At 42.8% G+C, this 22,884-nt stretch overlaps 3 pseudogenes; all 3 read left to right on the top strand.

Moving 5' to 3' along the window:
- LOC140596609 (E3 ubiquitin-protein ligase TRIP12 pseudogene) overlaps positions 1-5,214 on the top strand; it is a 39,084-nt pseudogene extending 33,870 nt beyond the window's left edge.
- Positions 5,192-7,917, top strand: LOC140596608 (ATP-dependent DNA helicase Q5 pseudogene; annotated as a pseudogene).
- A 1,497-nt stretch (positions 7,918-9,414) lies between these two features.
- LOC140596615 (rap1 GTPase-activating protein 1 pseudogene) lies at positions 9,415-11,237 on the top strand (annotated as a pseudogene).
- Positions 11,238-22,884: the final 11,647 nt, after the last annotated feature.

Genomic DNA, 22,884 nt, shown 5'->3' with positions numbered 1-22,884 from the left:
TATAGATGGAAAGATCATTTATCTCAGCTTGCCCAGGAAACTCTTATTTTTTTTTTCTGTAATCCTGCCATAATTCTTAATTATACTCAGTTCTTTTAAAATTGTCCCTGTTTGGAAATATTTTCCCTGTAAAGTCAATTTCAGGTCATCTTTTCCAGATCTTGTACAATTCTTATCTTTACGCAAGCAGCTCCAGCCATAGTGGCTTTCTGGTAGTCTCTTCTAAGGCATGTTTACTCTCATCATATGGCCTTTGTAAATACTGCATTAAATGACTGTTGTTTCTTGCTCAAAAGTACACATTCTTTTTTTTTTTTATGATAGTCACACACAGAGAGAGAGAGAGAGGCAGAGACACAGGCAGAGGGAGAAGCAGGCTCCATGCACCGGGAGCCTGACGTGGGATTCGATCCCGGGTCTCCAGGATCGCGCCCTGGGCCAAAGGCAGGCGCCAAACCGCTGCGCCACCCAGGGATCCCCAAAAGTACACATTCTTTAGATCCCAGCTCAATGGTCATTTAGGAAGTCTTCCTTGACTTCACTGAATATCCACCTATTATTCACCTATCACCCAATCATATCTACCTATTATTCACCTCCATTGTGCAATGAACACAGTCATGTCTATTTACATTTTTACATATAGTTATGACCCTTATATATGCTTTTTTTTATCTCTACTAAACTGAAAGCTCCATAAAAGCAAAAGCTGACAAGTTTTTGAAGACTGTAAGTCTCCAGAACCTACTACCATGTGGTGAATAGTATTATCCTTTAATAGTATCTATTGAATAAACAGGCAAACAAAAGTTTATGAAGAGACATAATGAATTTAGGAACACTTATTCAACCAATTACAAATTAGCTTTCTGCTTTTCATTTATTTTTATTCTACTACAAAAGCACCCAACTGCTTCTAAGAAAACTGAAAGATAAAACATATTAGGACTAATAATGGAGGTCCTTCCACTCTGATTTGTGGAAGGACTTTGTGCTGGTATTCTTTACACTTGTCAGTCCATCTCTGAGGAGAAGAAGAAAAAGCAAATATGGAATTTGAAGGGTGCATGGCACAGTACGCATTCTTCATGTCCTGCCAGCTTGTCCCACATATTCTAAAAGAGCCTGCTAGGAAAAGTTATACTATTCTGAGAACTGAATTTTATTAATAGATACCTATAGACTTATCCTACTTCTTTGCCAATTTCCACTTATGTATTTATACTTGGGATTAAAGTCACCTGGAAATGGTAATTTGAACTCTACAAAGAATTCTCTTCTATTTCCATCACTTTTATAAAAAGAGAATATAGGTTTGTACAAGGACTTAGCATAATGACTTTCTTATCAAAAAGGATAATTTTAATTGCATTTCTTTTATATATTGCCCAATTTGAAGAAGGAACTCAAAGACAGTTCATGTGTTGAGCCTCATCCAAGTATTCAAGCCCTTGCACTTAATCTGGGATTTCCATACAGGACATTGTAGTATACCTTCTTATTTTGTAATAAAAAATTAAATTTGTTATGAGACCCGAGATTCTCAAATCCATGTGATTTGTGTATTTCATGTTTTAATCAGCTTTACCAGAGAAAGCTAGATAAAAATTAGCTTGTTTTCAAGGAATCAAAACAAAAGTTAGGTGTATCAAATATTCAGTGACAAGAAGCTTAAGAGAGTAATCATCCATCTCACATTTAAGACAGCTCATTAACAAAAAGGGCAGGCATAAAAGAAGTGGGAATGAGAATGTGGAAAAGGATATAGGCATACAAAGCCTTTACCCGTAAGAAATAGATAGATCCTGTCAAACATTATCCAACCAAAAGGTTGGAGCACTTCAGATGGCAGAAATCTTAATGCAGAAGTTACCTGATATTTTTAGTGTTTACTTCAGAAGAGAAGGTGTAATGCATCAAGTAAAACACTTAGCAGAATCAGAGTCTTTGTTGACAAGTCCACCAAAGGCATGTACGAATGGGTCAGGATCCCTGGGATCCACGACGTCAGTCAGCAGTGGAACAGCCACGGCCGCCACCAATGCTGCAGCTGACCTGGGGTCCCCCAGCTTGCAGCACAGCAGAGATGACTCTTTAGATCTGAGCCCTCAAGGTCGATTAAGTGATGTTCTAAAGAGAAAATGGCTGCCAAAACGAGGGCCAAGAAGGCCAAAGTATTCACCTCCAAGAGATGATGACAAAGTAGACAATCAAGCTAAAAGCCCTACCACTACTCAGTCACCTAAATCTTCTTTCCTGGCAAGCTTGAATCCAAAAACGTGGGGAAGGTTAAGCGCACAGTCCAACAGCAACAACATCGAACCAGCACGAACTGCGGGAGTCAGTGGTCTTGCCAGGGCCGCCTCCAAGGACACCATATCCAATAAGAGAGAAAAAATTAAAGGTTGGATTAAGGAACAGGTGCATAAATTTGTAGAGCGTTATTTCAGTTCTGAGAACATGGATGGAAGCAACCCTGCACTGAATGTCCTTCAGAGACTTTGTGCTGCAACTGAACAACTCAACCTCCAGGTGGATGGTGGAGCTGAGTGCCTTGTAGAAATCCGTAGCATAGTCTCAGAGTCCGATGTTTCATCATTTGAAATCCAACATAGTGGATTCGTGAAGCAGCTGTTGCTTTATTTGACATCTAAAAGTGAAAAAGATGCTGTGAGCCGAGAGATCAGATTAAAGAGATTCCTTCACGTATTTTTTTCTTCACCACTTCCTGGAGAAGAGCCCATTGGAAGAGTAGAACCAGTGGGTAATGCGCCTTTGTTGGCATTAGTTCACAAGATGAACAACTGCCTCAGCCAGATGGAACAGTTTCCAGTCAAAGTACATGACTTCCCCAGTGGGAACGGGACAGGAGGCAGCTTTTCTCTCAACAGAGGATCACAGGCTTTAAAATTTTTCAACACACATCAGTTAAAATGCCAGTTACAAAGACATCCAGACTGTGCAAATGTGAAGCAGTGGAAGGGCGGGCCGGTCAAGATTGATCCCCTGGCTTTGGTACAAGCTATTGAGAGATACCTTGTAGTTAGAGGGTATGGAAGAGTAAGAGAAGATGATGAAGACAGTGATGATGATGGCTCTGATGAGGAAATTGACGAGTCTCTGGCTGCTCAGTTCTTAAATTCCGGAAACGTAAGGCACAGGCTACAGTTTTATATTGGAGAACATTTGCTACCATATAACATGACTGTATATCAGGCGGTCCGGCAGTTCAGTATTCAGGCTGAGGATGAGCGGGAGTCCACAGATGATGAGAGCAACCCTTTGGGAAGAGCTGGTATTTGGACAAAGACTCATACAATATGGTACAAACCCGTGAGAGAGGATGAAGAAAGTAATAAAGATTGTGTTGGTGGTAAAAGAGGAAGAGCCCAAACGGCTCCAACAAAAACATCTCCTAGAAATGCAAAAAAGCACGATGAGTTATGGCATGATGGAGTAGGCCCATCAGTATCCAATCCTTTAGAAGTTTACCTCATCTCCTCGCCACCTGAGAATATAACTTTTGAAGACCCGTCCTTAGATGTGATTCTTCTTCTAAGAGTTTTACACGCCATCAGCCGATACTGGTATTACTTGTATGATAATGCAATGTGCAAGGAGATTATTCCAACTAGTGAATTTATTAACAGTAAATTGACAGCAAAAGCAAATAGGCAGCTTCAAGATCCTTTAGTAATCATGACAGGAAATATCCCAACGTGGCTTACTGAACTAGGAAAAACCTGCCCATTTTTCTTCCCTTTTGATACCCGGCAAATGCTTTTTTACGTAACTGCATTTGATCAGGACCGAGCAATGCAAAGATTACTTGATACCTACCCAGAAATCAACCAGTCGGATTCTCAAGATAGCAGAGTTGCACCTAGATTGGATAGAAAAAAACGTACTGTGAACAGAGAGGAGCTGCTGAAACAAGCGGAGTCTGTAATGCAGGATCTCGGTAGCTCACGGGCCATGTTAGAAATCCAGTATGAAAATGAGGTTGGTACAGGTCTTGGGCCTACACTGGAGTTTTATGCACTTGTATCTCAGAAACTTCAGAGAGCTGACTTGGGTCTCTGGAGAGGTGAAGAAGTGACTCTCAGCAATCCAAAAGGAAGCCAAGAAGGGACCAAGTATATTCAAAACCTCCAGGGGCCTGTTTGCGCTTCCTTTTGGTCGGACGGCTAAGCCAGCCCATATCGCAAAGGTTAAAATGAAGTTTCGCTTCTTAGGAAAATTAATGGCCAAGGCTATCATGGATTTCAGATTGGTGGACTTTCCCCTTGGCTTACCCTTTTATAAGTGGATGCTAAGGCAAGAAACTTCACTGACATCGCATGATTTGTTTGACATTGACCCAGTTGTAGCCAGATCAGTGTATCACCTAGAAGACATTGTCAGACAGAAGAAAAGACTTGAGCAAGATAAATCCCAGACCAAAGAGAGTCTACAATATGCGTTAGAAACCCTGACTATGAATGGCTGCTCAGTTGAAGATCTAGGATTGGATTTCACGCTGCCAGGGTTTCCCAACATTGAACTGAAGAAAGGAGGAAAGGACATACCAGTCACCATCCACAATTTAGAGGAGTACCTAAGACTGGTTATATTCTGGGCACTAAATGAAGGCGTTTCCAGGCAATTTGATTCCTTCAGAGATGGATTTGAATCCGTCTTTCCACTTAGTCATCTTCAGTACTTCTACCCGGAAGAACTGGATCAGCTCTTGTGCGGCAGGAAAGCAGACACGTGGGATGCGAAGACACTGATGGAGTGCTGCAGGCCGGACCACGGTTATACTCATGACAGTCGGGCTGTGAAGTTCTTGTTTGAGATTCTCAGTAGTTTTGACAATGAGCAGCAGAGGTTGTTTCTCCAGTTTGTGACAGGTAGCCCAAGATTGCCTGTTGGAGGCTTCCGGAGTCTGAATCCACCTCTGACAATTGTCCGGAAGACCTTCGAGTCCACGGAGAACCCCGACGACTTCTTGCCCTCTGTAATGACTTGTGTGAACTACCTTAAGTTGCCGGACTACTCGAGCATTGACATCATGCGTGAGAAACTGTTGATTGCAGCGAGAGAAGGGCAGCAGTCATTCCATCTTTCCTGATCACAACGAGAACTACAGTGTCTGCCTGTTACAGCAAAAGAAAAAAATCATGATTTCTTTTCTAAATGTATCACCTGAGTCAAGGAAACATGTTACGCCTTCTTGTTCCGTCCTGACTACTTGCGTCTAGGTACCCTCCGTTCCCGCCTAGCACATGCCCCATGTGTAGCTCTGACCGCCACAGCCACTCTCCAAGTCCAAGAGGATGTGTTTGCTGCCCTCCACCTGAAGCAACCAGTTGCCACCTTCAAGACTCCCTGCTTCCGGGCCAACCTCTTCTATGATGTGCAGTTCAAAGAACTGCTTTCTGATCCCTATGGGAACCTGAGGGACTTCTGCCTTAAGGCTCTTGGACAGAAGGCTGATAAAGGGTTGCTGTCTGGCTGTGGCATTGTTTACTACAGGACCAGAGAGGCTTGTGAACAGCTGGCAACAGAGCTCAGTTACAGAGGTGTGAATGCCAAGGCTTACCACGCAGGGCTGAAGGCTTCTGAAAGAACACTGGTGCAGAATGAGTGGATGGAGGAGAAGGTGCCTGTCATTGTTGCAACCATTAGTTTTGGGATGGGAGTGGACAAAGCCAATGTCAGGTTTGTCGCCCACTGGAATATTGCCAAGTCTATGGCTGGGTACTATCAAGAGTCTGGCCGGGCAGGCAGAGACGGGAAGCCTTCCTGGTGCCGTCTCTATTACTCCAGGAATGACCGGGACCAAGTCAGTTTCCTGATCAGGAAGGAAGTAGCAAAACTCCAGGAAAAGAGAGGGAACAAAGCATCTGGTAAAGCTGCTATCTTGGCCTTTGATGCCCTGGTCACCTTCTGTGAAGAATTGGGGTGCCGCCATGCTGCCATTGCCAAGTACTTTGGGGATGCGCCCCCTGCCTGCACCAAGGGCTGTGACCACTGCCGGGACCCTGCAGCCCTGCGGAAGCGACTGGATGCCTTGGAGCACAGCAGCAGCTGGAATAAGACTTGCATCGGGCCTTCCCAGGGGAATGGCTTTGACCCTGAGCTGTATGAGGGAGGCCGTCGGGGCTATGGGGGCTTCAGCAGGTATGATGAAGGTTCTGGAGGCAGTGGGGACAAGGGCAGAGACGAGGCCCACAAGCGGGAATGGAATCTCTTCTACCAGAAACAGATGAGCCTACGCAAGGGCAAGGACCCCAAGATAGAAGAATTTGTACCCCCAGATGAGGACTGTCCCCTGAAAGAGGCTTCTAGCAGGAAGATCCCTAGACTCACTGTGAAGGCCCGTGAGCACTGCCTGGGGCTTCTGGAGGAGGCTCTGAGCAGTAACTGCCAGGCCACAAGTACCACCCATGGCCCTGATCTCCAGGCCAAGGCTGTGGAGCTGGAACATGAGATGTTCCGAAATGCCAAGATGGCCAACCTGTACAAGGCCAGCGTGCTGAAGAAGGTGGCTGAGATCCACAGAGCCTCCAAGGATAGGCAGCTCTACAATGTGGAAAGCAATACCAGGAGTTGCAGTATGCATGCCCAGCCCCCAGAGCCCACTGAGTATGACATCCGGCCAGCCTCCCAGGTGTACTCGCTCAAACCTAAGCGGGTGGGAGCTGGTTTCCCCAGGGGCTCCTGCCCATTTCAGACAGCCACTGAGCTGATGGAGAAGAGTCAGGCCGAGGAGCGAGCCCCCCAGCCTGTGCAGGGAGGTGAGCGAGAGCCCCCCAGCCAGCCTTGTGGCCTCCAGGATGAGGACTGCAGCAAGGCCCTCCCTGGGCCCAGAGCAGAGGCTCCTGGAAGCAGTGTTCATTGTGGAGGATCCTCCCCTGAGAGGATGGGGAAAAGCCCCTCCAAGGGTGGTCCCCTTGCCAAGACCCGGGCCAGTAAGAAGCAGCAGCTCCTAGCCGCAGCGGCCCTCAAGGATTCTCAGAACATCACCCGCTTCTGCCTAAGGGCCAAGAGCCCGTCCCCCCTCACCTCAGCCCCAGGGGCGGAAGATGCCGGCCCTGGCCCTTCGTGTGAGGGAATGCGGGGACCCCCAGCAGCCCCAGAGAAGTGCGCAGGGGAGGAGGATGGAGCCCTGGGGTGTTTGGCTACGCACCCCCAGACCAAGGAGTGTACCAGGGAGAGGCCAAGAGCCTGCACACTTGGAGACCAGGGGTCCCCTGAAGGCCAGCCCATCCCCACAGAGGAGACCCCCAGGGGCAAGCGGCCCAGACCCCAGCAGGAGAACCTAGAGAACCAGACTCAGAAGAGGCCTCGCCCCTCAGCCAATGCCTCCGTCTTAGCTGAGGCCAAGGACAGCGTCCCGGCCTGGAATCAGGACACCTTGAACCCCATGGCCCAAGGCTCCTGCCTTCTCCCAGCCCCTGGCATCTCTCTTAAGGAGGCTGCAAATGTTGTGGTCAAATGCCTGACCCCTTTCTACAAGGAGGGCAAGTTTGCATCCAAGGAATTGTTTAAAGCCTTCGCCCGCCACCTCTCACACTCGCTGACTCAGAAGGCTTCTCCTGGAAGGAGTGTGAAGGAAGAGGCCCAGACTTTCATCAAGCAGTTTTTTCACGGTCGGGCCCGGTGCGAGAGTGAAGCTGACTGGCATGGCCTGTGTGACCCACAGAGATGACCAGCTACTGCCCACCAGGGCCAGAGTGCTCCCCGAGCCTCAGCTGTAGGAAAGCCTGCAGCTGTCGGGGCGTCATTTTCCTCAGGATCCATACCTTGCTTTGGAGACGGCGCTAGACTCTTTCCAGATCGAGGCGAGAGACCAGCCACTCTGCCTGCAAGGTCTCGGGTCATCTTCTCCTTGCTTCCCTACCGCTCTGGGCTGGGTTTTCTGAACCAGATCACCAGATTAGAAGGGGGTGGGGTGGGGTGGCCGCTGCCAGGGGAACAGGAGTAAGGAGTTGTCTGTGTACCGCTTGTACTTGACAAATTGTAGACCAAGCCGAGGCCCCCTGTCCAAGGCTTTGGGCTGTCTCAGGAAGAGCCCTGCTGGCCTCAGGTCCTTGACCCACGACCCCTTTCCCTGGTGATGCCAGCTTCCAGCCTGGCTCCAGGTGCAGAGCTCGGGAGGAGGGCAGCAGCCAGGCCTTGCTCTCTGCTCAGTTCCTGGGTCAGGAAGGCTGAGCCGGCCGAGATTTAGCAGAGAAATAAAATCCTGTTGGTTTTGACACACACACACACACACAAAAAAAAAAAAAAAAAAAAAAAAAAAAAGGTCCCACCGGACCAACCTGCGGCGCTTCCCACCTGCGGTGTTCCCAGTACTGACCTCATCTGTCCCCACCCCCTACCACTCCCCACTGCTTTTGCACCCCTCTCCTCCCCATACACACACGTACACCATTTTTATTTTTTGGGCCATTACCCCACACCCCTTATTACTGCCAAAACCACATGGGCTGGGGGCTGGGGCTGGATGGACAGACACCTCCCCCTACCCAAATCCCTCCTGTGTGTGGTTGGAAAACTTTTTTGTTTTTTTTGTTTTGTTTTTTTTTTCTGAATAAAAAAGATTCTACTAACAAAAAAATACCGGGGTCCCCCGGGCCCACCTCCCTGCTCACCCAGAGGGGGGGTCGCCGCACGCCTCCTGACGGCCTCCGCCTGGCGGCCTCCACCTGGCGGCCTCCACCTGGCCCGCAGGAGCAGACCCGGGCCGCCCTCCTGGAGACGCTCTACGAGGAGCTGCACATCCACAGCCGTCCATGATGGTTTTTTTTTTTTTTTTTTTTTTAAGATTTCTCAGTTTATTTGCATATATACATTGTCACACTAGGGAGCCAGCTCCACTTCAGGAGTCCCCAGCTCCCTTCACCCAGCCAACACCCAAAACCTGCACAGAAGACTGAGTCCTAAATAAACAATGCTTAGGACTCATATGCCAATCTTGCAGGTTACAACAATTCATTTAGCAAAAACAGAGGACTAGAGGCCAGTGCCCATGAGACATCCTTGCCCCATTGTAAACATTGACAACCAGGCCACTGGAGCCTGGAAAAGTGTGCAAACATGAGGGTACCACACTGTGCGACCAGAGGACTGGGGACACAGCTGGCAACCATACCCGTGAAGTCCTAAGGGCCTACACCCGCTGGAGCCTGGCAAGTGCCAGGGGCAGAATCAAGGCAGCTACCCAAAGCCTGAGGGCTCACATGAGCCGGCAGCGGCGCTCTTGCCCATAGGAATTCTCTACCCGGGCAATCTCCTGTATGACTTTGGTGAAGATGCCTCGGGTAAGCTGATTCTCTCGAGCAGATGACTCCATAAACGTTGCACCCCAGGACTCTGCCAGCTTCTTCCCTTCAACTGCCTGCACCTCCCTGTCTGTCCGTTTTGGGCCTGGGCGGTGACGAGGACAAGATGGAGAACGGCGGCGGCGGCGGCGGCGGCTTCTTCGAGTCCTTTAAGCGGGTCATCCGGAGCCGCAGCCAGTCCATGGATGCCATGGGACTAAGCAACAAGAAGCCCAACACCGTGTCCACCAGCCACAGCGGGAGCTTTGCCCCCAACAACCCCGACCTGGCCAAGGCAGCTGGAATATCACTGATCGTCCCTGGAAAGAGCCCCACGAGAAAGAAGTCGGGCCCGTTTGGCTCCCGCCGCAGCAGCGCCATCGGTATCGAGAATATACAGGAGGTGCAGGAGAAAAGGGAGAGTCCCCCCGCCGGCCAGAAGACCCCAGACAGCGGGCACGTCTCACAAGAGCCCAAGTCGGAGAACTCATCCACTCAGAGCTCCCCAGAGATGCCCACGACCAAGAACAGAGCGGAGACTGCGGCCCAGAGAGCGGAGGTGCTGAAGGACTTCTCCCGCTCCTCGTCCAGTGCCAGCAGCTTCGCCAGCGTGGTGGAGGAGACCGAGGGCGTGGACGCGGACGACACAGGCCTGGAGAGCGTCTCGTCCTCGGGGACGCCCCACAAGCGGGACTCCTTCATCTATAGCACGTGGCTGGAGGACAGTGTCAGCACCACAAGTGGGGGCAGCTCCCCAGGCCCCTCGCGGTCACCCCATCCCGACGCCGGCAAGTTGGGGGACCCTGCGTGTCCCGAGATCAAGATCCAGCTGGAAGCATCTGAACAGCACACACCCCAGCTGGGCTGTTAGCCAGGCCCCCTCTCTGAAGGAGAAACTGAGCAGATGAGGCCCCAGAAGCACAAGGTGAAGATGCCATGTCAAGTCCAGGTGGCTAGGACCTCTGCCCCCAAGGCCAGCGCCAGCCTGTGGGCTGCCCCCTGCCCCCACCTTGGCCACCCATCTGGGCTGTCTCTGCGGGGCGGAGCCATCCAGACCTGGGAGGGGGAAGCTGCTGGCATCATCCCCACCCCCGAGGCTGGGGCAGGCAGTGTTCCGTTGAAGCAGAACTCCAGCCTGGCTTGCCCCCACTCCGGGCCCTTCATCACACCCCGGTACCCCTCTGGACTCATGGGGAGCAAGGTGGGAGGGGAAGTTTGAGATATCTCAGTGCGTACAGAGCCTACGGTGGAGGCAGTGAGATGTGAAAATGGTGGAATGAGCACTGGGCTGGGAATCCTGAGTCCTGGCTTCCAATTTGGTTTCCGCTCTGTGACCGTTGGCAAGTCACTGTCCCTCTCTGGACACCTCTGCTGCAAATGGACGAGATTATTTCAGAGGTCACTGAAGACTGTGATTCCATGCACCTGCCCCAGAATGGGAGGTTTTCCTCCTAGGGGGCCCCCCTTGCCCACCCTTGCTTCTTGGGTTCCCTGGGGCTGGGCTGAGGGGCTGGGAGCTGGCTATGCCCGTTACCCCTCGTGGACCCTCAAGCTCACCACAGACCTGCCGATGCCCTGTCTACTGCCTCCACCTGACAGACAAGTGCCCCCCTTAGGGGGAAGGGGGCCTCCCTGGCTTCTCAGCCAGCACCCAGCTTAACCCCTGCCATCCCATGCTCTGGGCACTCCAGGTCGAGGGGTCTCAGCTGGCCTAGAGTTACGGGCCTCGCCGCTGCGCCCTCCCCCAACTCCCATGGAGGGGGCAGCCAGGCACAGCTGCTGTGAGTCCACATCCTTGTGTGTGTCTGTCCACACTTTTTAGGCACCATGCCAAAGGCCAGCCTTCCGGCCCCAACACCCATTTTGGAAGACCCCGTGGCTGTGTGTATGTTGGTAACAGTTGTACAAAATAAATTCTATTTATCGCTATTGTAAAAAAAAAAAAAAAAAAAAAAAAAAAAAAAAACTGTTATTCTCCTTTATCAAGTTTTTGCCACTGATCAACTCCCCATATGACCATCCATTCTTTTACCAGTTGTTAGTAATAATTTACTCAGGTCACAATTAGGTCACATAGACCTGGTAAGTATTCTTTCCCCTTCCAATGACCCGAATACTCCTGCTTTGCTCTATTGTGTTAATGTCACAGTTAATGTCTCAAAGAACTATTATACTTCACTTATTTCCAAATTTTTTAATAAAACCTAACTATAGTCCTAAGTAACAATATTTATGTTATGCTAAATATTTCTTATACACCAGAAGTTTTATTAGTCCCTACTCATATAATATATAGGATCTCTTTAAATCCAGTCATATTAGAAGAAAATACAATGCAGGATGCCTAAGTGGCTCAGTTGGTTAAGTGTCTGCCTTCTGCTCAGGTCATGATCCCAGCATTGAGCCCCATGTCCCCTCTATCCTCCTCCCCACCACTCATGCTTGCTCTCTTGCTCTCTCGCTTGCTCTCTCTGTCAAATAAATAAAATCTTTAAAAAAAGAAAAAAATACTTGCTTAAATGCTTAATTTAGACAAACTATTTCTTTTGTTTCATAGCACAGGTCTGTGAATTCTGGCAAAAGGGCCCAGTATGTCTTGGTTAACTTGACCAATCAATAAATGTAAATATAGAACTATAATTCAGTTAAATTTATTGAACGCATTATTTTTGGTTAGGTATCATAAGTGGAAAATTCTCATCATTCTTAACAAGAATCTTTGTATTAAGATCTTTCTATATTTAGTATCTTCATTAAATCAAATGACAAAGCAAAAAATACAAAAATCTTATATCTTAATAAGATGTAACAATATCCAACAATCACTTCATACTTAACATACCTATTAAAATGATTGTGTGACCTAAGAATAATTATGATTGTGAATAACTAAAAACATAAAATTTCAAAGCCTGTTCTGTCTCCCTGTCAAGTTTAGTTCTGCTGAGGTACTGCTAAAATTTATTTCTAATATGGCTGGAACCACTACCATGACTCTCTTAATGTTTACACTTTGCTTAAATATACTTGAAGTTGAAACCTGTGCCCATGTCTGACAGCTATTTTAATTATGCTGGTCAATTGCCTCCTAAATTCAAAATCTATCATCAGATTAACTCTACACTTTTTGCCTCTACTTTGTTATCTTGTTTTTGGTCTTGAAAAGTATAGACATGGGCATTTTCTCCATGCATGTACATTGCTTCTAGACTTTCAAAGGATGCCATCTCTAAAACTTTCTGAATTGAAGTCTAGAAGGAAGGATTCAGAATATATACTCCACATATCAGATCATGCAAAAGAAACATTTTTCTTGAAGTCTTAAGACAAAGAATAAAAAATACCTCTCTACTGTGGTCTCTGAACAATATTCTTGCCACCCAAAGCATGGTTTATGGAACATCAGTGGCATCAAGACCTAGGAGGCACCTTAGAAATGCAGACTATCAGGTCCTATCTCACACATTCTAAATTAGATTCTGTTTTTATCAAATTCTCCAGGCAAATCATATATGTACAATAAAGTTTGAGAAGCACTGGTGTAGGTAACCTTCACCAAAAATATAAATTATATTTCATGTGAATTTCTTAGAAATTTGTGCTAACTGTGCATTTATTTCAATGGATTTAGAAGTTATATTTGCATATTCTTTCCTAGTTACAAGCGCTAAGTTCAGTTCAATAAGATAATTCAAATGTTTGTACTAGGCAAACCCAAGACACATTCAAACTACGTATTACTCATATTAAATTTTAAACACAAATGTATTTCAAAGGGATTCAATCTATATATTTTGAACTTATTTACATTTAAATTTTTTAAAGCATACTTTTGATGTCTATAAAGTTTCAAGAGTTGTGTGTGTGTATGTTAATACCAGAAACTTTAGAATATTATTCATGCATCCTGAAATTTAAAACTAAAGTTTTAAAATGTATTTAACTCAGAAAACTGTGATTTACAATTCCAGTCCAAATTAACATTTCATAAAATAATTTATTGCACCAAAGTTCCAAGATAAAGAAAAATCCATTTAAAACAATCAATTTGCTATTTTTAACACTTTGGAGCAAAATATAGTGATAGGCTTCGATTATGCAATTTTAAGTAAAATGTTAAAACCATAGTGACATATATGGGTGAATATTTAACTTTTTCCTTATATATGGAATATTTATATATTTCATATATATTCCATATATATATGGAATATTTCCTTATATATGGAATAACTTTTTCCTTATATATGAATATTTAACTTTTTCCTCTCAAGTAATTTTCAAATATTAAGACTAAAAATGAGATTTTATTCATAGGCATGCTGTTTAGATATATGTGAAAGATTGATAGTAACACCCTAAAACAAAACAAATCAAAAACAAACAAATTTCCAAAAGTGCAATCGTACCAAATACCTAAGCAAAAAGTGTAGAAAAGAAAGGGAGACAATTAGTGGGGTACATAAAGTCTAAGAGAAGGCATAAATTATACAAGCAGATCTATCACATTTCCCATAAATAAGTAAGAGAGTTGCATTAGCTTCCCTTGTAAATGAGTCAGGAATTAGCCAGGCATACTACTCATTTGTCTCTCTTTCACTAACATATTTGTCTTCTTTCTCCCTAAATCAAATGAATGATCAATATGATGTAGCTATGGAGATATTGACTTGGTTTTCCTATGGTCTCCGAGAATAAATTTCACTGATATTTTGGTTGTATACAATTCTTACTTAAAACAAAACTAGTGAATATGATAATCTATCATCTAATTTTAAGTACATGATAATTCTATTAAAAACAGATTTTAATGAGATTTGCTTTTTCTCTAAATTACCAGTACACTCTCCTAAGTTATTAAAACTTTATTGTGCAAGTAAACAATGCATTTTCTTATTAAGCTCATCACTAAATAACTAGAGAAGTCTATTCTTTATGCTGTGCTCAAAATTAAGCAGATGTACTTGGAGTATATTTTATCACCTGTCTCTTCTGCAAGCACAACCAACTTTCAGGTATATGTGAATACACCTCTTACTTGTTTTTAATTTTTTCCTTTCTTCTATTTCCTTCCCTTTCTTCCTCCCTCTCTCCTTTTCTTTTCTTCTTCCTCTTTTCTTTCTTTCCCTTTTTCTCCAATTTTTTGTCTTTTTGCTTTGTTTTTAAACAAGGCCAGAAACTTAGTGTCGAAATCCAATCAAGGAGCTACCAAGAACAAAGAAAAACCCAAATTTTTGAAAACTTGAGGTAAAGAACTATGCCTTTTCTCTTTTGAATCTCTTCAATTTACCATGCTTGTGAATGACAGGGCCTTACTATGCTGACTTGAGTTTATTTTTAGAACGGATATGCACAGAAATATTGAAATAGTATTTTTACAAGCTAGAAAGCTAGAATCTCAGTTTCCTCAAGGATTTTGTTTGCTAGTTTTTTTTTCTTTTCTTTCTTTCTTTTTTTTTTCATAGCAGTCCCTACAATTACAACCTAAATTTGTAACTTTAGGTAATATAAGAGTACCCTAATTAGACTGCCTTGTCATCATACATGAAGCCTCACCTAGTCCTGGGATCCCTCAAAGAGGTACCTCAAAGTTATATAGAAACAGAAGCTAATATTGATCTATAAGAAACCAAATCATTGCATAAAGCTGTGGTTTCTAAAGGTCAATCCACACCTGATCATCAAGTGAAAGCCTGGGGCCATCAGGGTACATTAAATTTAGGTAACAACAGAGGTAGTAAGAACTACTAACTGACCTTAACAGAGTATGCCTTTTAAGGGGAAGATAGCTCCTGAAATATGATGTTTATGAATATTTCAGTTTTTTATCATCCAGTTAACCTTTTCTAAGTGCAACACCAAAATCCCTTACACCCTACTTCTAATCTAAAAACACTAATTGGGATCCCTGGGTGGTGCAGCGGTTTAGCACCTGCCTTTGGCCCAGGGCCCAATCCTGGAGACCCGGGATCGAATCCCATGTCAGGCTCCCGGTGCATGGAGCCTCCTTCTCCCTCTGCCTATGTCTCTGCCTCTCTCTCTCTCTCTTTGTCTGACTCTCATAAATAAATAAATTAAAAAAAAATAAAAACACTAAATTTTTTTTTTTACCAATATCATTCCCTAAAATCTATTCAAATTCTGGAAATATAAGATCAGAAGCCAAACTTTTTAGAATCTTTACATAATTCACATATGCAAGTATTTTACATTGTAGCCCAAAAGAGTCCTTCTCAGTCCTGACGAATGAACTTGAATATTGGAAACCTGCTTGGTAAAATTTGGACAAATTAACATCTTGTCAGGTTCTGACCTTCTGACCCATTCCTTTAAACTAATTTAGCTATTTATTATACAGTACAGAATACATGTAACACATAAAATATATGTAATTGACTGTTTATGTTATCAGTAAGGCTTCTAATCAACAGTTAAGTTTTTGGATAGTCAAAAGTTGTGAGCTTCTAACTGTGCAGGAGTTTGGTGTCCCTAACTTCAATATGATTCAAGGGGCAACTGCATTAGCATTTTTAAGTAGTCAAAACCAACTTCAGAGACAGAAATAATACTTTATTTAAAAATAAATTACAGAAAGTTGTATTAAATAAATTTTCTTGACTACCTTAAGTCACTATTCTCAAACCATCTCAAATAGCAATAGGGTACTGAATGCTAAAACAAAAATAACTTATCAATGGACTCAGCAATTCTTCCTAAGAAAGTCAATAAGAAGGAGTACGGAAGAAATGAAGAAAGAAAGAGGCATAATTTTATCTCAAGGAAAAGCAATATCTGTTCTTTTCTCTTCTTCCAACATACATGAAAAAGAAAACTACAGTGAGAGAGTTTGAAGAGGCAAAAAGAGGTGCTTTGTCCTGAGTAATCTGTCTGCAAAGGCAGAGAGACAGTTACTAGCAATGGAAACAGTAAGAAATTATAAAAAATACTATAAAATGAGTGCCAAGCAGTCACTAAGAACCTTGTTGTGAAGAAGTCTAAATGTTGAAAAAAATGAAAATACTTAAGTTAAAAGAAACAAATTATGTTTATTTCTATGGCAAGGGCCTATATTTATATATAACAGAAGACCCAGAATTTCCAAATCAGTCCTACTTGAGACTGCATAGGAGTCAGACTGCCCGTATTTGAATCCAAATTCTGAATCATACTAGCTAAGCAAACTTGACCAAAATATAAATACGCCTTCCCCTCTGTCTCCATGCTCCTGGGACTATTTGTTAAAGATTAAGTTTGCAAGGCAACACACACACACACACACACATCAGTAAATATCATGCTCATAAAAAATTAAAGTAATAGTCATATTCACATTTTCAGGCTTGTATAACATCTTTTCGACCTACCAGTTTTTCTTCTTCAGGAATTAACATGCAAAAATAAAGCACAAGAAGTTAGGGGATTCCTTGGTTTTAAGATTCCCTGCTCCAATTTAGCATTTCAAAGTGAGGCCTATTTACCAAACCTCCAGTTACCTAAACACAATTAAAACTCATAATCACTGGAATCCCTGGGTGGAGCAACGGTTTGAAGCCTGCCTTTGGCCCAGGGCGCAATCCTGGAGACCCGGGATCGAATCCCACGTCGGGATCCCAGTGCGTGGAGCCTGCTTCTCCCTCTGCCTGTGTCTCTGCCTCTCTCTCTCTCTCTGTGACTATCGTAAAGAAATAAAAATTAAAAAAAAAACTCATAATCACTGATCAAAACTTAACATAGTTTGTGTGAGAACATCACAACACATAAGACCTCTCTAGGAGCATCACCTGCAGAGGTGTTAATGAACAGGCACCTGAGAACATGCCTTGACATTGTTTCTATAGATAGAGGGGAAAAAGTACAACACAGGGAGGACAGAAGAAATAAGAAAGTAAGCTAGATTTAGAAAAGTTATATATAAATGCAACTTTCCAAGAAAGAATACATGAGAGGAAAAGGCTTGGGAAGACAGTTGAGTAGGAGGACTCTAAGCTCACCTCATCCCATGTTTACAACTAGCTGAGTAAATGAACCAGAGAGTGATGCTAAGACTGGCATAACAAACTTCTCAACTAGTGTAGAGAAGCCACATTGGAGAGGTTAGGAAGGGTAGAAATGGTGATCAGGAGCTGCCTGCAGGAGGGAGGGACCTGTGGGCACTGAAAAGGGAAAATGCCAGGGAGCCTACCAGGGGAAAATGAATCCCCGTAATGTCTGGCTTTGAAAACCAGAGGTGCCAAATCTTTGAGTTTGTATAACCAGGGGGCCTGGTTCTTTAAAAGTTAGCTGACTCAGGACTGAGAAAGCTGGGAAGACAAGTAATAATGAGTTCCTACCCTTAAAGAGAGAACAAGCCACAGACAGGCAACATATAAGCAACAGTTTGCACAAACCAGGGGCAAAGGGGAGCGAGATCTGTTTATACTCATTTCAGAGTGTATTGGAGGACTTCTCCAAGAACAAAGGAATTGGTAGGCGCCATTTTGCTCCTCCTCCAACCAACATAAACACAGAGCCACCTGCAGGAGGTGCTGCAGCACAGACAGTTGCTACCTAACCTACTAGCAGTGTACCGCACCCACGAATTCTCCTGAAGATGCACCCACTCCAAGCCTTCTGGCTTCAACCTTCGACTCTGGGCAAATTTTGTTAATACTGTGTGCACCCTGCCCAATCACCACCCCAGTGCTTGGTACCACACTTCAGCCACCATACTTCAGATCTCCAACCCAGAAATAGTGGCTCAGAGCAAACTTTGCTAATCCCACACAGGCATCTTGCCCATTCACCTTGTATACAGACAGGGCATCCTCAGCCACCAGTACCACCACAGTGTGCTGTGCCCTGAGTGACCACTGGCCTACAGGGGGGGGGGGGAGGATCTCACATAAGACTAGTGCTCACTACAATTTTGCTAACACTACCATCTCACTCCCTGCAATTCTTCAGTCATGCCCCCCCTGAACTGGCCTACCTGTGTCTCACTAACATCACAGAGAGCAAGCATAGCTCACAACAGGCAGAGAATCAGTAAAGACCTCTGGACTGAAAGGAAAAATGACTAAGATACAGCACAAGGATGCAAGAAAACAACATAGAAGACTCCGCTAAAGTGCCAGTTTCAGGTGAACAGAAGACACTGGACTGCAGGGCACTGCAGGACCTCTTCTTCATAAAGCCACTACTTTCAAGAGCAGAAGATATAACTGACTTTCCTCACACAGAGAAAGAGACACAGAGAGGTAGAAAAATGAGGATACAAAGAAATATGACCCACATGAAAGAACAGGAGAAAATCACAGCAGGAGATCTAAGCAAAATAGAATTAATATGCCATATAGAAAATTTAAAGCAATGATGATAAAGATACTCACTAGACTTCAGAGAACGATAGACAGCATCCATGGGACCCTTGAGAAAGGGATAAAAAATAACATATCAAAGATGAAGAACTCCATAAATGAAACTAAAAATACATTAGATGAAATAAATAGTAGGATACAGGAAATGGAGAAATGTATCAGTGACCTGGATGATAAAGTAATGCAAAGCATCAAGCTGACCACGTGAGCAACAAACAAATACTGCATAATGAGAATAGATGTAGAGAACTTAGTGACTCCATCAAGTGTATTAACATCCACTTTATAGGGATTCCAGAAGAAGAGAGAGAAAGGGAGGCAGAAAATGTGTTTGAAGAAATAACTGCTGGAAACTTTCCAAAGCTGGGGAAGGAAACAGAGATACAGATTCAGGAGGTACAGAGATCCCCAACAAATTCAATGTAAGGATGTCCACACCAAGACACAGTAACTAAAGTGGAAATAAAAGTGATAAAGAATGTTAAAGGTTGCAAGAGAAAAGAAGACAGTTGCATATAAAGGAAACCCTATAAGGCCATCAGCTGATATTTCATCAGAAACCTGGTAGGCCAGAAGAAAGTGGCCTGATATAGCCAAAGCGCTGAAAGGGAAAAATCTGCAGCCAGGAATAGTCTTACTGGCAAAACTGTCATTCACAATAGAAGGAGAGATAAAGAGTTTTCCAGACAAATAAAAATTAAAAGAATTCATAACCATTAAACTAGTCCTCCACGAAATGTTATGGGGGACTCTGTGAGTGAAAAACAAAACTGTAAGTAAGACTAAGAAAAACAGAAGCTCGAAAGAAAAAGAAAGAAAAACTGTTATGTAAAAATACAAATAAAAGCACAAGATAAAAGGATGTAAAATATGATACCAACTATCTGAAATGTGGATCGGAGTAAAAATGAGTTCAAAATTAAGCGACAATCAGCTTAATAAAGACTGTTATATGCAGGATGTCATATATAAACCAAATGGCAACCACAAATCAAAAAAAAATTAAAAGAGTAAGAAATCTGAATATATCACTAAAGAAAGAGCAACCCATGAAAGAGAGAAAGAGAGGAAAGGATCAGAGAAAAACTACAAACAGAAACGACCACAGACAAATAACAAAATGGCAAATAAATACACGTCTATCAATAATTACTTGGAAAGTAAATGGATGAAACACCCTAATCAAAAGACATAGAATGAAAAAAACAGACATAGGGTGACAAAGTGGATAAAAAATAAGACTCATCCATATGATACCTAAAAGAGACTCATTTCAGATCTAACGACACCTGCAGATTAAAAGTGAGGGGATAGAGAAATATCTACCATGTGAAAAGATGTCCAAAGAAAGCTAGAGTAACAATATTTATATTGGACAAAATAGACTTTAAAATAGAGTGTGTAAAAAGGGATCAAGAAGAACACTATATAAAAATAAAGGGGACATTGCAATAAGAGTATACAATAATTATAAATATGAATGCACCCAATATGGAAACACCCACATACGTAAGACAGTAATAACAAACATAAAGGAACTAACTGATAGTGATACAAAATAGTGGGAGACTTTAACAGCGTACGTACATCAATGGACAGATAATCCAAACAGAAAATCAATAAGGAAATAGTGAGTTTGAATGACACACTGGATCATTCCATACTGAAACAGCAGAATATACATTCTTTTCAAGTACACACAGAACATTCTCCAGAACAGATCAGAGAGTAGGCCATAAATAAACCCTCAACAAATTCAAAAAAATCAAAGTCATACCATGCATCTTTTCTGACCTTAAACTATGAAACCAGAAGTCAACTACAAGAAAAAAATTAGAAAAACCACAAATACTCTATGTTAAAGAACATGCTACCAAACAATGAATGGGTCAACCAAGAAACCAAACAAATAATTCAAAAGGACATGGAAACAAATGAAAATGAAACACAATGGTCCAAAACATTTGGGATGCAGCAAAAGCAATCCCAAGGTGACAGCTGATAGCTACCTCAAGAAGCAGGAACATTCTCAAGTAAACAATCCAACCTTACACCTAAATGAGCTAGAAAAAGAATAAGAGAAACCCCAAAACCAGTAGGAGGAAGGAAATAATAGACATTAGAGCAGAAACAAAGGATATAGAAACCAAGAAACAATAGAACAGATTGATGAAACCAGGAGCTGGTTCTCCAAAAAGATCAACAAAATTAATGAGTCTTGCCAGACTCATTGAGGGGGGAAGGCCTCAAATAAACAAAATCACAAATAGGAGAAATAACCACCAACACCACAAAAATGAAAACAACTGTAAGAGAATATTATGAAAAACTGTATGCCAACAAATTTGACAACCTAGAAGACATAGATGAATGCCTAGAAACAAAACCTACCAAAGCAGGAAGAAATAGAAATTTTGAATGGGTCAATTACCAGCAGGGAGATGGAATCTGTAATCAAAAATCTCCCAACGAACAAAAGTCCAGGACCAAACAGCTTCACAGGCGAATTCTATCAAACTTTTAAAGAGTTAATTATCTATTCTTCTAAAACTATCCCCAAAAAAACAGAAAAAGAAAACTTCGAAATTCATTCCATGAGGCCACTATCATCCTGATACTAAAACCAGATAAAGACACACAGAAAAAAAGAACTACAGGACAATATCTCTGATGAATATAGATGTAAAAGTCTTCAACAAAATACTAACAGAATCCAGAAACACATTTAAAAAATCATTCAACATGATCAGGTAAGATTTATTCCCAGGCTGAAAGGGTGGTCCAAATATTCACAAATCAATCAACGTGATATGTCACATCAATATGAAAAAGGATAAAAACCATAGGATCATTTCATGAGACATGAAGTATTTGACAAAGTGAAACAACTAGTTATGATAAAAGCCCTTAACCAAGTCGGTTTAGATGGAACACACCTCAACATAATAAAGGCCATATATGAAAAACCTACAGCATAAATCATCTCAACTGGGAAAAACTGAGAGCTTTCCCCCTGAGGTCAGGAACAAGACAAAGATGTCCACTCTCACCACAGTTATTTAACATAGTACTGGAAGTCCCAGGCACAGCAATGAGACAACAAAAAGAAAAGCAAGGCATCAAAATTGGTAAGGAAGAAGAAAAACTCCCTCTATTTGCCAATGACACGAGACTATACATAGAAAACCTGAAAAACTCCACCAAAAACTACTAGAATTAATACACAAATTCAGTAAAGTTGGAGTCTACAAACTCAATGGGTGGAAATATGTTACATTTCCATGCACTAATGATGAAGCAGAAGAGAAATTAGTAAAAAATGCCATTTACGATTGCACCAGAATGGTAACTTACCCAGGAATAACCCTAACCAAAGAAGTGAAAGACCTGTACTTTGAAAACTATAAAATATTGATGAAAGAAATTGAAGAGACCACAAAGAAATGGAAAGACATCCCATGCTCATGGACTGAAAGAACAAATATTATTAAAATGTCTATATTACCCAAAACAATCTACATAGTTAATGCAATGCCTATCAAAACACCAACAGCATTTTTCACAGAGCTAGAGCAAAAACATCATAAAATTTACATAGAATCACAAAAGACTCTTAATAGCCAGAGCAATTTTGAAAAAAGAAAAGCAAAGCTGGGACGCCTAGGTGGCTCAGTGGTTGAACATCTAACTTTGACCCAGGACCTGATCCCTGGGTCCTGGGATTGAGTTCTACATCAGGCTCACCGCCTGCTTCTCCCTCTGCCTATGTCTCTGCCTCTCTCTGTGTGTCTCTCATGAATAAATAAATAAAATCTTAAAAAGAAGGAAAAAAACCTGAAGGCATCACAATCCCAGGCTTCAGGTTATATTGCAGAGCTATAATAATCAAAACAATATGATAGTCACACAAAAATAGACACATAGATTAATAGAATAGAAAGACCAAAAATAAAACCACGATTATATGGTCAATTAATCTTTGACAGAGTAGGAAAGAATATCAAATGGTAAAAAAGAATATCTCTTCAAGGAATGGTGTTGGGAAAACTGGACAGCAGCATGCAAAACTATGAAACTGCATCACTCTCTTTTACCATACATAAAAGTAAACTCCAAATAGATTAAAGACCTAATTGTGAGTCCTGAAACCATCAAAATCCTAGAGGAGAGCACAGGCAATAATGTTTCTGACATTGACTGTAACAACATTTTTCTAGATA

The sequence above is a fragment of the Vulpes vulpes genome, unplaced genomic scaffold (assembly GCF_048418805.1).
Source record: "Vulpes vulpes isolate BD-2025 unplaced genomic scaffold, VulVul3 Bu000000731, whole genome shotgun sequence".
Taxonomy (NCBI): domain Eukaryota; kingdom Metazoa; phylum Chordata; class Mammalia; order Carnivora; family Canidae; genus Vulpes; species Vulpes vulpes.
The sequence above is the reverse complement of the archived record's forward strand: the minus strand, read 5'-3'. Positions and strand labels throughout refer to the sequence as shown.